General features: G+C 35.9%; 1 non-coding gene across 1 annotated transcript; it reads left to right on the top strand.

Moving 5' to 3' along the window:
* Positions 1 to 3,964: 3,964 nt before the first annotated feature.
* On the top strand, positions 3,965 to 4,069 carry LOC138159652 (U6 spliceosomal RNA). Its single transcript, XR_011167936.1, has one exon. It is a non-coding gene; the product is annotated as a U6 spliceosomal RNA (small nuclear RNA).
* The last annotated feature ends 7,878 nt before the right edge of the window (positions 4,070 to 11,947 follow it).

Raw genomic sequence — 11,947 nt, 5'->3', positions numbered from 1 at the left:
CTCTCTCTCTCTCTCTCTCTCTCTCTCTTTTCTCTTTTGTTTCATTCCTTCTTTCTCATTGTTCACATCATTGGTTATAACTCTTCTTTACAACTTGATCAATGTTTAATGTGAAGGTATTTGTAGAACCTGTATAGTATTGCGTGCTGCCATGGGGCAGGGTGGGCAGGGAGAAGAAGGGGGAGAAAATTTGGAACTCAAGGGATGTGGAACTGAATGTTGTAAACTAAAAGTAAATAATTTTTAAAAATTTTTAAAGAATTTTTTTTTAGAAAAAGAGAAAAGGAGTTGATAGAAGGAATGACAGGTAAAGGAAAGCAATAGTCATAAGTAAAATAGACTTTTGAGGAGAAACAGGGAAGAGAGAAACACACACAGTGGCACAGAAAGAGAAGAAGAAGGAGGAGGAGCAGGAGGAGGGGAAGGAGGAGAAAAAGGAGGAAGGGAGGGGCAGGAGGAGAAATAACATGAGGTAAATACATGGTTACTATGATAAGTATGAATGTGAATGGGATAAACTCATCCCTTACATAGAAACAAATGGCAAAACTAGCATCAAACAAAATATGGTTTACAAGAAACACATCTGAAACCAAGACATACACTGAATAAAAATAAGGAGAAAGAGTAAAATCAATTATGCTTCAGTCTATGTGAAAAAGAAAAAGCTGGCATATCAATCATGATCTCAGGCAAAGTAAAAGCAAAAATAGTAGTAATTGAAAAATATAATCAGGGAACCTATATTTCACTGAAAGATACAATAGATAATGAAGTAATATCAATACTAAACATATATGCACCAAATAACATAGCATCAGGTGGCTGGGACTCCTCACTCTGCTGTGGTTTATTCTCAGGTCCACACTGGTGCAGGCCCCATGCTTTCTGCACTCCTCCTGCCCAGACCTACGTGGGCACTTTCCTGGGCTGGGAATCTGCCATGCTCCATTTTCCAGTGGATTCTGTCACTCTAAAATCCATTCAGATTCACTTTTTTTAAGTTTATTTGACACCTTTCAATCTAATGTGCTATGAGATTTCACATCCACATAATTTCCTAACATAAAGTGTAGAGTATGATTAAAGCTAATGTTCTGGGTTACACCTGACTCAGATGAAACAGTCTCTGAATTGCAATGAAAGGACACAGAACTTTTGAGAAAATGAAATTTACTAATGGATTGCTTCAGCTGGGTGCAATTCCTCTCATCTTTGAATTTACCATAGTGGTACATGTTCGGTCCCATTGGTGTTTTGACTTAGACAGTGGTTCATACATCAAGCATTGAGGACAGCTGACTACTTCATTATAAGTTAGGTTTTTATATCTCATGCATCTGGGAAGCTACAGCAAAGGTTTGAATCTTAGTCTTCTGGACCAATTAGGTATCAAAAAAAGTCTTATTGAGAAAACCATGGTTTCAATCACAAAAAAAGTAAACTACCCTATATGTGAAGGGCACTCTAACCTTGCTTGATGCTATTCCTATCACAGCGTATGTTTAGTCTTTATAGAAAGAACATTTTGGAATCCTGAGAAGATGGCAGTATGAGAGAAAATGTAAGATATGGTTTCCTCTCATAACAATAACAAACAAGCAAGTCAGATGAATCAACTGTAGTGGAAACCACTTTCAAGCAAGAGGCAGGATGAAAGAAGATATTGGCAAGAACCATGAACCTGCCACCATTAGTCCTGATCAGCCAACAACTGCAACCAGCCTAGGAACACAGGAGTACAACAAAAATTCTTAATATAATATTAATATAGTCTTTAATAATGAACATATCAATATAATAAATAATTATATATTAACACATGATATTATTAATTATATATTTATATTGATGATATTAATTGATAACAATATTAATAATATATAATAATCTCCTAGAGATTTCAATAACCATCCAAGGAGATCCAAAGCTAAGAACACTGATTTAATTAGAATTATTGAATTTAGTGAAGAATTTTATCTAGATTGTTTTCCCCACTTAGGAGTCATTTCAAATTTTATTGTTTCTGTGATTGTGAGATCATTGATTAAGGACTGAAAGGTCTTCAAATCCCCTTATTTTATACAAAAAGAAATAGGTTAGTGAAAAGTAATTGGTGGTTTAAAAACATAGACTGTTTTATCTTGATAATTATAAAGAATTTGATATTTTGTGGATGTAATTTTGTTTTAAATTTAGAGGTATTGTCCTAGTCTAACACTGTATGTCTTATAGTCCAGGAAGTATAAGTATATGTGTTCCATAAGCCACACTCAGGCTTATTTTATCTCTTTCTCCCTATCTTACATGCTCCTACCTCATGGCTTCTGAAATCCATATGCTCCTGTAGAATAATCCTTATATAATTACAATCTACCCTGGCTGCCAAGATCATGTTCAATCATTTCTAAAAGGAAACAGCTTTCATTTCACCTGCTTTGGGGGTGAATTTCATCTTATTGTTTTATGATTAATTTAAATCTGCAAGTATGATGTCAATAATCAATATTAACATGGAAAAGAAAATTCAAATAATATTCTACTTTTGGAACTCATGAAGGAAAATTGTCCATAAATTTTGGAAATAAATGTTAAAGTACAGTAAAAAAAAGAATGCATAGACAATCAACTAAAAGTGATGCAAAGTTTAATTCTTCAGGAAGCACCATAGACAAATTTCATACTTATGATAGCAAACACATTTTGCAGGCATCTAGTAAAAAATAAATAAAAGAAATAAACATTGTATAAAGACAGCTGATAAAATAAAATAGAACTGTTTCTCATTTATTAAAAAACGAAGGAAAATAGAATATAATATTGATTTACTCTCTAAAATTACATTCTGCAAAACTGAGCACAATAGTCAAATAAAATAATTGGGCATTAAACAAAAGACAATAAGATTAGTCATTTCTTCAAAAGAACAGGTTGTTAAGCAGAATATTCCACATGACACCTGATCAATACCAAAGAAGTTAAACACATTTGCATAGATATGAAAGACTAAGAAATAAAATTAATATCTTTATGTGACAAAGATGAGACAAGGTCATGAGTATGGAACAGAGGAGTTTCCACTTAAAAAAAATTTCTTTGGAAACAAAAACCCTCATATACAGTCTGTGAAATGTTGATTTAAAAAAAGCATATTGAAAGGCTAAATAAGAAGCAAAAAATGAATTGGGAAAATATAATAGAATAGGTTGAAGTGAATTTACATTCCAGAGAAATACACTACTAGCATTAAAGAAATACTGTAGGCATTGAAAACCCTTTATTTTTGGTTTGAGAGAAGATAGGGTAGGATGGAGGCTCCAAGAAAATATTGGTCAGGACTTTGGAAGAGAAGCAGCAGAGACCATTTCAATTTCTCTCTCTGCCTTTGACATATGGGAGAGTATTAGGGTATATGGTTTCTGTAGCCTATCCAACACCTACTGTCACCATTTAAAATTTTTTTAGGATCATTGCCAATTTTAAGAGAGTCAGGTGTAACTTCAAAATACTTGTAATTTTTATTCCCCTTATTATTAGTAATATGGAGTGGTCATTCCAAGGGGTCATTGAAGTTTTTCTCTTAATGAGATCTTTGATTACTCAAAAGAGATCAGTTTTGCAAACCACACAGGAAAAACAAAAACAAAGTAGATGAAAAATGCTTTTTATTCAGAGTATGATAAGCAGTTGGATAGCTATCTCATATCATCATTACATCTATTTTTGAACTGACACTGCAATCTGTGCCCAAAGTCAAATTGGAAGGAGGATAGGGTTGGCAAATATTTCACACATTTTATGGTATATTCCTTGAACTGAAATGCCTTCCTGCTACCCAAACTGATGCTTTTCATACCAGCATTCTTCCAGCAGTGTTGACCCAGCTGAAGATCATAGAACACCATGATGTCAGTAGAATCACAATTGTAGGTAATCCAAAAGGCAACAGAGAAATTTGCAGTTAGTACTTCCTTCAGCAGCATAGACACTAAAGTTGGAATGATAAAGATGAATAGCATGACCCCTGCACAAGAATGACATGCAAATCCATGCAGCTTTCCATTTTTTCTGGTATTGACTAAGAATCAAAGCAGAGGATCAGTGGTATAGATTAATTATATAATACATAGTAGGTAATTACCAGAGTGATATAGTGTTTGATAAATACAAAGATACCCAATTTGGGTATGTCTTTCACGACATGACTAATATAGAAAAGTTTTGCATGACTACACATGTAGAGCCTATTTCAAATTGTTTGCTGTCATAGGGAGGGGAGGGCAGCGCAATAGAGGGAGGGGGTTTGGAATTCACATTAAAAAAACAAATATTAAAAGTTGTTTTTACATGTAGTTTGAATAACTAAAATAGTTTTTAAAAATGAAATTTGTGCTAAATGTAAGAGTCTATCGTATATTGGCAATAATGGCATGCACAGGAAATAGCACAAACATCTTGGAAGACTTGCATAACCAAAAATGGAGTCAGCATGATTGTGCAGTAAGAATGAAGGACATACCCAGAAAATATCCAAAGAACCTGAAGAAGGTATTTAGCATATTGGGTAGATCCTTTATGAATGATTTTTCATGAGTTATGAATAACACAGAATAAGAAATCACGAATAGGCTGTAACATTCTATGGAATACCCATAGAATTAAACAAACAACTTTGTTTTGAATTTAATTTAATTGAAAGAGATGACAGATCCACAAAAGTATTGAAGCCTTGGTCAGTGCTAAGAGAGTGATGGAAAGTAGTTGCCTCTGGTTTGTGATTGTGATTGTGATCCAGCCAAAATATTTTTTTTTCTGTTCCTCACTCTTAACACTAGAACTCTGGTGTCTGTGCCTTTGCACTGACCATCCCCCATGCCTAGAATTCACTCATTCATTACCTTTGCCTCATAGAACCTCTATCTTCCTTTAAGTTGCAGCTTAGGTGCCATTCCATTAATTAAGCCTTTCCTAATTCTCCCTTCCCTTCCACCATAAACTTTAATTCTCTCCCTCCCAAATTACCTTGTATTTCCTACTTTGCCTGTATTTGTACATAATTTTATATTTAAGCAATATATTTTCTGTGTTCTTGTTTCACCCATTAGAATATAAGCTTGCTCCAAAAAGGAATTGCTTACATTTTTATGAGTTAATACTAACCCAGAGATTCCCAAAGTGGACAATACCACCCCCTGGAATGATGGGGGGGGGGTGGGCAGTACTAGCTTTTGGTGCAATTGGAGGCATTGCATAAAAATAAGGGGGCCATGGAAGCATAAGCAAAATAGATAAGAAAATTTTGAAAAAACGATTATACATTTTTCCTCTGTTGTGTAACAGTTAAAGTCATAGTGATTACATTATTTTCCAAATAAACACAGAAAATGCAAGTTATACCTGATCAGTGGTCAAGTCCACCTACAGGTCTTAACAAGCAGGTGTTGAAAGGTGTGCATGTTACACATTGTCAGGAAGTCCAACATGCATTGGCAGAAATATGGCATATAAGGACTTGTTTACACCGTGATATTATATGGTTACTTAAGGCAATATTGCATCATCAAAATTTCTATGCAGGAAAAAAACACAAATATATAATAAATTACTAAATTTAAGATGCATCTTTGAAATACATATATAAATATATACATATGTGCACATATATATATATAATTTTTTTTAAATTAATCCAATTTCAAAAAAAGTTAAAGGGTTAAAGAAAGAAGATTTGGGGGGAGTGGTTACTGAGGAATTTTATTTTGAAAATAGGGTGGTAGGCTACATAACTTTGGGAACCTCTATTCTAACCTCTTAAAGCCGTGTCTAGAACATAATAGGTGCTTAATAAATAAATATTTGATTAATTGTTCACAGTGAGATCAGATATTATTTACAGTTCTCCAAATCTTTCTTCCAAGCCATCTCTATCAATTTTAAATCAAACCTTTGGTTAATGTCTGTTTATGGTGCCAGAGATTGGCAGTGAAATGGCACTACATCATGCAGTCAGTTAGGTACCAGCTAGTGTTGCCAGGGCTGGTACCATTTCCTTCCCTGTCTTTCTCCACACCTAGAGGACACTACTGTGTCTTCTAATGACTGTCCCTCTCATTTTTGCAAACAAAGTATGTGACCCAGAATGCCCCACTGTTGGGGAGGTAGAGATGGTAGAATGGGGGGTGTTGCAAATATCACACTTCCTTTTTGTCAGAGTAAAACAGTTTTAGAGGCTGCAATCTCTTACTTCTATCAGTTATGTGGAACAGACAAAGGAGAAAAAGGGAGGACAGAATAAATTAACGTGTGTGTGTGTGTGTGTGTGTGTGTGTATGGCTAGTTCATGTGAAAGAAATCTGGGCACCTTAGCATACTCCAAGTGTATTCCACTTTTGCTCATAGTGTGACATAGAAGCTAAAAAAGGCCAATGTGATGAGCAACATGGTATCTAGAATGGAGATGGTCAAAGACTTCCTCTGCCCTTCTGTATATGCCACATTCACTGTCAGGACATCTATTCTGCAATGCCATGCTTGCTTATTTGTGCCATATTTTAGAAAAACCATTTGTAACTTGGAACACATCTAGAGGATAGTGGCAAGATGATAATAGGATTAGAAACTGACATTTGTGAATTTGTTGGCGACAACTTTAAGGATTTTTTGGGGGTGGGGAAGTTCAATCTCCTCAAATATTTTAAGACTTGACAAGTAGAAGTAGGAATCAATTTGTTCTGTGTGGCCTCAGTATGGGAAGAAAACAAAATTCAGCTAAATATAGATAAGAGGAAGTGTCAAATAATTTGAGTTGTTCAAATGTGTCTTTCTTGGGAGCTAGTGAATTTCACCTCACTACAGGTATTTAAGCCATGTCCAAATGACTCCTTGTTGGGAAGGTGTAATGGCAAGCACAGAAGTAGTTGTTTAAACTATTGAATTAATACCTTGTTTCACTTCAAGTTTCTTTTGAGCCTGAAGCCACTGTCCCTGGGTCAGAGAGACGAAGGCCAAGGTGGAAGAAGACTGGAAAGGGTTGAGGGGCTGATTGCCTGGCATCAGCTGTGTGCCAGGAACCAAAAAAGTAGTATCTGATTTGAGAGTCTTGTGAGAATTGTCAGGATCCTTGTCAGGGACAGGCAGAATAAGGGAGCACAGGTCACAGACAGACAATAAACTGTGGCTCATTTATCCACTCAGGAGTGTGACAGGCTCCCTGAAAGACGTGTGTCACAGAGTTCCACTTTGGATAGAGACAGGCACTCCTCACGAGGTACATGACCCTCCTTTTTGGTAGGATCCCTAAGGTCTTGTAGATGGCCTTACAAAGATGTTTGGGGTAAGATGAGTTTAGGGGACAGAGAGAGGGAAAGGACATTTTTGGAAAAGAAAGAAAATGCAAATTTAGAGTTACAGTTAGAAAGGTCTGGTTTTTTTTTCTCCCAGAATGCACAGTACTTACCAACTCCTTTGAAACTCTTCATAAAAAACTCTTAACATGTCACTTTGGAAACAGGAGGAATCAACTATGACCTCATTTTAATAAGGCATTTTTCTACCTTTTATTATTCCATCACAATTCTATTTTCAAAGGAAAAATTTTCTTATCAAGTCTGTTAAGAAATAGAACATGTGAACCCCACAATTTGTGAACCCTCAAACTCATGAACTCCTGCAACAGGAAGTGGAAGAGTTAATGATGATATATAAGGAGAGGCCCAGGCTAGAGAGAGCAGAAACTTAGAAGACTCTTGTGGTGGCAGAGTCAATAAGGAGAAAACTTATGGTATCCCAGCACTCTGTCTGTTCTGTCTGTGTTGATGTTTATTTGTGATACTTTGTCCAGAAGCCCTGGTGACTTACTAGAAGCCTTGAAAGAGTATTTTCTGGTTGTATGTTTACAACTCTGAAGGAGGGTTTTGGAGGTCCTGGGACTTTCCTGATGATTCGTGCTGACCTCTTGGACCTTGTTTGGGGGCCTGTGTTGATTTTGATGCTGATGATTTGTGTTGAGTTCTCAGACCTTGTTGGTGGATCTGAGTTGATTACACAGGCAGATAGTGAATTGAAGATGGTGCCAACAATGTGTATGAATACTTTTGTGGCTCTGTCAAGTTTTGTCTTCCCAGAAACAGGAACTGTGAAGAACTTGATGTAGACTAGAGTCTGCGAGCTTCAATACAGAATGGGAACTGAATGAAGAACTGGAAAAGGAGCTGGATAAGGAACTGTGAACTACTGGCCTTTGAACCCAGGTGACAGTTGGAGCTGGGACCATGGAAGAGAAACCATGGAAGCTGAGAACCAGCCTTGAGTCAACCTGAAAGAAGACTTTACTTGGATACTGTGTACTGACTGAGAAGACTATGATTTACTGTGACCTAGGGGTGGAGAACTTTGACTTTTGTACTTTGTGATTGAATTAAGGATTTTGTGATTGTCTACATGCATGTACTTTTTTTTTAATCTGCATGACCACTTTGGTGAAAACTATGTGGCCATTTTAGTGATAAGTTATTGAGTTGTGACATGGTGAATGTTGTGTTTTGATTTCCTGTGACAAGTTGTAACATTGTGAATGCTGTATTTTGATTTTACTCTGATTTGTTATTGAATAAATAGAGAGCTCACTATACTATGTAATAACAACCTTGAAAGCTGTTTCAGCAGTCCTCTGGTAAGCTGCTCATGCATGGCTTTACAGGAGGTTATATAGAATTTTGCTTTTCAAGTTATGGTTGGACTAGAATCTAGATGCTTCCTAAGGCATCTTTTGGCTCTGGCATTTTAATTTTGGTGAAATGCAACACATTTTCTTTATTCAGGAGAATACAGAAGACAAAAGTAAACTATAGATCCAGAAATTGAGGAAAATCAACCTTTTCCCCTTTTCTCCACTTCCTGGTTATAGTGATTCATTGATCCTAATGAAGATAAGAAAAGAAATTAATACACAATTCAATCTTTCCATATGCTGTTCATCATTCCTCATCATATGACCAGTATCTTTTCTTGCTTTCTTACCACACATATTCTAGAGATGTAGAGGAAAACTCTGCAACAGGAAATAAAAGAGATATATAAGACCAAATATCATTCCTCAATAGATAAATGGTCAAAGGATAGAAGCAAACATTTTTCAAAAGAATATTCATAGCCATGTGAAAGAAGTCTCCATTACACAAAAATTGAGAGAAATTCAAGTCAAAATGACCCTAAAATTTTACCCCACACCCTGAAAATTTGCAAAATTACAGAAGATGGGTCTAACCAGTGTTGGAAAGTTTGTGGGAAAAAAATAAATGCCCAATGAAATGGAGAATGGTTAAACAAATTGTGGTACACGAATGCAATGGAACATTATTGTACTATAAGAAATGATGAATATGATGACTACATAGAAGAATGGAAAGACCTATATGAACTGATGCAGAGTGAAGTAAGCAGGAACAAGAAATAATATAAAAAATGAGTAAAACTAATGGGAAAAAAAGACAAAAATGAAGTGTTATAAAATTATTTAGAAAAAAATTAGTTTGGCTTGAAAGAAGAGACATGAAACGACATCCTACCCTTTTGCAGAGGTGGGAGGTACACAAGTGTTTTACATTGAACATATTTCAGACTTTTTTATGTATTGATCAATTGTGCTATTTTTCCTCTTTTGTACTTTGATCTTTAAAACATTATTTATTATATGGGATAGCTTTCTGGGAGGGCTGGGAAAAATACTGAGGAAAATTATGCTTATAGTAGAAAAAAATTAATCACTAAAAACATTTTTAAAAAAGAAAACAGATGAATTAGTTATAGTGAAAGCAAGTGATTACAGATGGACAGCCAGAGTCTTATACTGGTTTCCTTGAGATATCAGGAGAAACAAGGAAAGACTCCAACAAGGTAGGTGGACCCCTGTGGCAATTTTGTGGGGAGGATATGGATGAGAGTTACATAAAATGGATAACAACGGATGGGTTTCAGGCAGTTTCATTAGGGTAAATCTTGAATTGATGGAATCACTCTCACATTTGAGTACTAGGACAAATTAAATACCCTGTATGCCAGGTGGATCTCCTATCAAAGATTTATGTGAGAACACAGACAATAGTTACTTGGGTTGAGAAGCCACAGATGAGTTGTAATAAACATTTTGGAGGAATGTCCACTTTTGTAAGACTGCACATCTATTGGTAAATCAAAGTGCTGAAATATATTTTGCCATACTTCAGAATGTCAGCTGCCATCCCCATCATCATCACCACCATCATCATTATCATCATCATTGGCAATATAGTGGCCTACTTGTACCCATATATATGTTTTCCCATTGTCTTTTGGTTCACTAACAATTTTGACTCATTCGAGATTGTGGTGGAAGCAAATAGTATAACCAGGAGAATACTGGTCTTAAAAATGATGAGTTTTTATGTCAGGAAGTAGCATTGTACCATTGAAAGTGCCACAAAACTTCTCAGAAGTCAACCAGTGCCTTTCCTCCTCCTGTTCTTGAACCAGCTCCTCATCTATCTGCCATGGCAGCCCAAGATGAAGAGGGATTACAACAACATAAATGTGTGGGGAGAATACTCAATGAAACCCAGTATTTGAAAATGAATTATTTTCCGTGTCTGAAACGCAGTTAGGTGGTGCATTTGATAGTGTTGGAGTTGGAGTTCAATAAGTCCTGAGATCTAATCCAACCTCAGATAATTACTAGCTATATGACGCTGAGCAAGTCCTTTAACCTTTCTCAGCCTAAGTTTTCTCATGTATAAAATGGAGATGATGATAGCACCTGCGTTTCAATGCTGTAAGAACAAAATGAGATAATATTTATAAAGTGTGTAGATCTGTAAATCTTAAAGTGATATATAAATATTGGTTATTATTGTCCATTATTATTATTATTAATGTACTTATGGAGTAACTCAGTGGGTTTTTTTAGAGAACAATATTGATTATTGCTCTCCTTGTATAGTAGGAGTCTTATTAGACCGTTCCCATAAGTTTACTTAATGTTATACCCAGGTAATTAAAGTCATCAAAGTTCAATCATCAGATTGTACTTTTGTGCCTCACCTCTGATTTACCTGTCACACTTCCAATTTTCCATTTTTTCATAATTGGAAACAAAAATAACTCAAATAAAAAGAGTAGGGACCAGAAAAATGGGAAAGAGACACAGATCCACAAAGGCCTAAATAGGGCACCAGATATGGGGATGGACCCTGGGGAAAAGAGTAAATGAAGGAAGAAATATTGGAAAGAACTTTGTTGGATAACTCCATAACCTTTGTATATGAAGCATTTTCTTTGATGCAGTGTCCCATACTGGCACTGAGTTATTGTTATGCTGAAAACAGCTTTCTCCTTGAAGCACACATGGATGCTTGATTCACATCAAGTCCCATGACAGCAAGCTCTAAGGCACAGTCAAGATTTGTGGAGATTTAGCAAAGAGTGTTGAATTTAGATTAAGACGTGTTCAGTCATTTCAGTCATGTCCAACTCTCCGTGATCCAACTAGGGTTTTTCTTGGTGAAGATAATGGAGTGGTTTTCCATTTTCTTTTTAGCTCATTTTACAGATGAGAAAACTGAGGCAAAGAGGGTTAAGTGACTTGCCTGCGGTCACACAGCTAGTAAGTGTCTGAAGCCAGATTCGAGCTCAGTAATACATCTTCCTGATTCCAGGATCAGCACTCTATCGACTGTAGGAGGACTTGAGTTTAAATCCCACCTCTACCACTAATTACCAACTTGTTTAACTTTGAACAAGTCATCTGATCACTCCAGCCTTGAGTTTCATGATCATTAAAATGAAGATGGTGGGCTAAATACTCTCTGAGTTCCTTTCCAATTGTAGCTACATGATTCTCCTATTTAAACTGGATTTTTTCAGAGTTCCCCCTGCCCCAACTCTTTAATTATGTGGTCTAATAACTAGGCTTATA

This window comes from Petaurus breviceps, unplaced genomic scaffold (genome assembly GCF_028583685.1).
Source record: "Petaurus breviceps papuanus isolate PSGF00001 unplaced genomic scaffold, PetGlider_PUasm1.0 176, whole genome shotgun sequence".
Lineage (NCBI taxonomy): Eukaryota > Metazoa > Chordata > Mammalia > Diprotodontia > Petauridae > Petaurus > Petaurus breviceps.
Note: the sequence above shows the minus strand (reverse complement) of the source record. Positions and strands in the feature narration are given on the sequence as shown.